Here is a 5,030-nt window from a genome sequence, read left to right as displayed (position 1 = left end):
AATCTTTGGACGTTCAGAACTTTCCTCACTATCTCATTGTTTTGTTGAAATGTTTTTTTTAGTTATTAACTTACATCCCATTGTATACATTTTCACATTTTGAACTAAATTTTGTCTTCAGATGAGCTCTTTGTCTTCACCAGAATTTTGTGCGAGGACATCTACAACCTCTAGAGCACAAGGCTTCTCTCTTGACAGGAATCCCAGAATGAGCCTTTCTAAGTTTCAGAGAGATCCTAGAGTAAGAGCTGCCACCCTCATTCTTCACCCCAGATCTCAAACAAGAGAAAGGGCACTTCACTAGTGCTCATAACTGTGACAGCACTCATGGCACATATATAAAATATTTTCATTTCCAGAAAGGCCTGTGTCTCATCTCCTTACACGTCCACCAACCAACAGTCCCTTCAGCTCACATTACATCTCCCAGAAAGTCACTTTGGTTAACTAGGAGAACACGTGGAAGAACAGGAATAACAGAGGTTGGAATCCACAGCCTCAAAACCAGACTGGTGCCAAAACCAGACTCATGGCACTGGTCACCTACTTTGGGCCTGAGCTGGTCTTGCCCTGCTGTGACCAAACACTACAAGGGAGAATTTAATTCCCAGCACATGGGGAAAACCACTTATCTACATGTCAGAAACGGGTATGTTATGAGGAGTTGATACCTAATTAATTGTACTTTTTAAATCTTTGTCTTTGACATGAGAATTCAGTGATCCACCCAGCTGCATACAATTAAGAGCAGCAGTTTGGCATAATAGGGTGAGGAACTTTTAATGGGTGTTTATAGGTTAAAAGCATCAACCTCTCTTTTAAATAAAAAAAAAAGAAGTAGAAGAAATAGTAATTGCTAAAAGATAATTCAAATTCAGAATGCCCTTCGAAGAGGGCGATCTTATCCTAGAAGCTTCAAAATTCCCAGTCTTCAGAAGACCTCTGTGTTCCAGTACCACCAATAAGGAGAGTGGGAAACTACTCTTTAAAATTTTAATCTGAGAAGGAAAAAAAAACCAAGTTGCATTAGCATTTTTTAGCTGCTTGAGAGGTTAAAAACATTCCAACAAAAGGGTCTAGATTGAGGTATGTGAGGCAAAAACAAATATTTCTCCATAAAATTGCTGCACTAGTGTAAAGAAAAATACTTAGTAGACTCAAGGTGGGAATTTAGGGAATAGTATTTTTGCTTTTTTAACAGGAAAGACTGTTTAGGCATTTTATATAGGGGGTTCTGCATTTGAGAAGGGATAATTTGCTCTAAAATATGTGGGCAACCAGCCTAAATTCTCTAATTGAGTAGTTTGCTTATAACCCCAGGCCATTAGGTGAATGTAAACTATTACAGGCTTAGTAAGAAAATAGTCCCATTAGGATTTTTGTATTTGTATGTGGTTGTGGGTTAGTGTGACTGTTTCCAAAAGGATGGATTAATGAATAGGTCTTTTTTTTCTGAGTTTGCAAATATTCACAGTCTTTGAAATACCCACACTCAAATTAAGCTGAAAAGTTCTTTATTTCTTATTCTATCAAAAAACACTAGATCAAGGCTTAGCTATTAGTTTCAGTGTGAGTTGTCTGGGATAAATCACAGGTATGTTTGCAATCTTTACAAAACAAATATTCCTAATGAAATAACTAATTCAGGTTTATCCATATTTCTTAAACTGTCCTTAATTTTAAGTGCCAGCCATTAGTGCAACAAAAATTTTCCTCTGGGAAAACCATGGTTTTTCTGGAAGTGTTTTTAGACTTCATGCTTTGTACATGTGCTTCAACTGCTACTGTTAAGATGTCACACAGGCTGCTTGTAGACTCATATTTCTATAAGGAAGGAGACAACTTTATCTGCAGCTTCTTTTAAACTACTAGTATTAAATCTTGTACTTTTCACTACATAATACCTCTCTGTGTTGCATAGTCTATTGCTTTTCCTGTTCCCAGGCAAATTTTAGTCTATTACTTTTTTCCCCCCATGGCCACTCTATGTACATAATATAGTAAAATGTTAAGAAGAGGAAACATCTCTTCAATTAAAAGTAATAGTAACGAAAGACCTACATATAAAGACATGTTAGAAGTCAGCCCTAAATTCATTGTCAACTTTCAGCATCCTGCCTCCTTTTCACAAAACCTGAGAACCAAGGGTTATGAGAAACTACAAAGTCTATGAAATGAGTTCTGTAATAGATTTGATGCAGGAAAAAGTAAAGGAAAAGTATTTGTGTCAAGGGTACCTAAACTCCAAGGGAAAAATGTGATGACAGAGAGAGAGATATATCCACAAATTAAATCAAGGAAAGTTGGAAGTAGCTCAGCCTCCCTTGGACTCTAGAAGATATTCACCTAGCAAAAGAAATGCCTGATCTGAAGACTGTTGCAGTGTTAATAGGAGTTGACCAGTTTATCAATACAGTAGGGACTGTAATGATTAAAAGAAAGAAGCTAAAATCAGAATATTTTTGAATCCAGGCCAAGTAAACTGAAGTAATAGACTGGAAAAAGAAGCTACATGCTGAAAAAAAGGTGGTATTGCAACATACAATCTGCTTGCTTGGGGAGTTAGAGGGAATAACCCTAAGTGCAGCTTCCTATAGAATTAATGAACTATGTTTAAAAAAATTGAATGGCCACATGGCTTGTACTGTTTCTCTTATCAAAATATTTTAAGTTGGTATTTCTCCATTTTACCAGCAATATATTTGTTCATCAAGTAAAATAGTGATAAATAGGTAATCCCTGTTATGAGGGATTTAAAAATAGGTAAGTCCCTGTTATGAGGGTTTTAAAAAGTTAAAAGCACTGCAAGTCCAATGAAATAAAGCAAAACTAAAACAGAAAAAGCATTGCAATGCAGTCAGGAGGGAGCCCTCTATGCCATAGTGTGTTGCTCTGACTATATCTGGAAGATCCGATCTAGATGGCAAAGAAAAGAGTAAAGGGCAAAACCTGAGCATTATAATCTGAATAGGTTACCAGGACACCATTTGAGAGAAAACATGAAGATTTAAGATATTTTTTTAAGGCAATCTTCTTGGCATCACATTCATTCTTTTCTTCTCACTCAAAAAGTCAGGCATTCCTATACCCTCATCCTTCCTGTCCTGTGCTGTTTGCACAAAACCTGGGTGTTTGGAAATTCAAGTGTCTCAGGTCTCAGTCCTGTGGCCTGGATCCACATGGTTCACAGTTACAGCTACAAGAAATTGCAGTGAATGGGGAAGGTTTATTCAAAGCACCTCTGAAAACCTTCCAGTGCAGTGCAGCAAGCATGTCTGCCATGTGAAGGTGGACTGTGTTCATTGCAGATAGATCTCTAGAGAAATTATTTACTAAGCCCTTGAACATTGCCACTCAGGAGGTGTGAAATAAGAGTCATATTTACTGGTCAAATTGGAAAAAAGCACATACCTAATTTGAGGACAACTCTGCTAGTCTTAAATTGTTCGTCCAACAAAAGGATTTAAGATTGGGGCTTATTTTTCTACTTTAGAGAACATCACATATTTTTGACTAATACAAGAGCTTAAATTTTGGTGTTAAAATTTTCAAACTTTGGTCAAAGGCAGATACAGGATGATTGGGTGTGAGCAGTGTAAGTCTGAGTATTAGGGACAATGGACAGTACAACCTTCTAGGAGGTGAGGGAAACATTAGCTCTACTAAGTACTATTTGCAGCACCAAAATGAAGACTCAAACTCATGTGCAGAGAGTTTGATGGCTGTAGTTACATGAATTCAGGTGTTTGCCTGGAGTAATGAATTAATTTTCACTTGTTCATTTGTTTTTCCTCTTCTGCCATCAAGCTTAGCCTTCAGCACCATTTTAGGCTCTATCTTTTGCCATAGACCAATAGAGCTGGTACCATGGGTTGTCTCTCTAGAGAAAATTAGAAAACTGAACATTGAACCCTGAACATAAAAATAAATTAATGTTTTAACTTCACCAAACACCCTTGAATTTTCTGCAGTACAAAGAGGCACTGCTGGCAATGGTTTTTTGCAAGAAGGTTACTGCTCTGAGGAGTCTGAGATCTTACTTAGGAGCTGTCACACTCTCCCCAGAAGAGAAAGAGGACTTTGAACATTCATCAATTTGCCTCTGATTGTACTTCTGAACTTCCCAGCCTCTGATTCCTCCCATCCATCTGACCAACTGAGAAAAACAACTCTACAGTGATGCAGAAATGTCTCAGTTTGACGCAGATGTCTCAGTTGTGATGCAAAGGTCTTTCTCATTCAGTTTTGCTGCCACCACCTTTCCTGTTCCCCACCTTGCCATACACAGTCTGGCTGTCTCTAAGGTCACAAGTGAGACAGTACAGCCTTGAAAGTATGGGACAGGATTTTTCAGATGTTCTCATACTTGGACAAATTCTCCTCGGCAGCATTTGAATCCTTTCTTCCGGTTGCTCTCTTGCCTATATATAGTAGATATACTATAAATAGATATATTTATAGTATATCTACTATAAATATTTTCAAAACAGGCAATTTGGTCCAAATATTTCAGAAGACCTACAGTCATTATATGTGTGAGGATCAGGTCCCAAATGCAGATACCTCAAAATTTTCTAAGAGGCATTAATTGCTCAAGAAGTCTGAATCAAATAGTAATAATCAGTTAGCCTTAGAAAATAAATATGATGAAGCAAAATATAATAGAGGCAATGGAGACTAAATTTTGTCAAGAAAATAATAGATATTTATTTCCTCCAGAGGTTTTGTGAAGGGAACTCCAGATGCTGAATACATTTGAAAGTCAAACTACCTCTCTCTGTGAAAAAATACTCTTAGTTGCCTTTTCTCAAAAGTGATTTCTTTACCCCATATAATTTCTCAGCAAAGATTGCTCAGGACAAGCTAAAACAAAAATAAGTGTCGGCTATTAATATTTTTTTCATTTGAAACATATATGGCAAAGCAGTGACATGGAAGGGATGGGGATTTACAAACAATTTTCAATACATCCTCCACTCTGTTTCTACAGAATTCCAAATTATTTCACCCCAGTTCAGCTTTTCCACAAT

This window comes from Agelaius tricolor, unplaced genomic scaffold, assembly GCF_023055355.1.
Source record: "Agelaius tricolor isolate 1412-34295 unplaced genomic scaffold, bAgeTri1.0.p SCAF_10, whole genome shotgun sequence".
Classification (NCBI taxonomy): Eukaryota; Metazoa; Chordata; class Aves; order Passeriformes; family Icteridae; genus Agelaius; species Agelaius tricolor.
The sequence above is the reverse complement of the archived record's forward strand: the minus strand, read 5'-3'. Positions refer to the sequence as shown.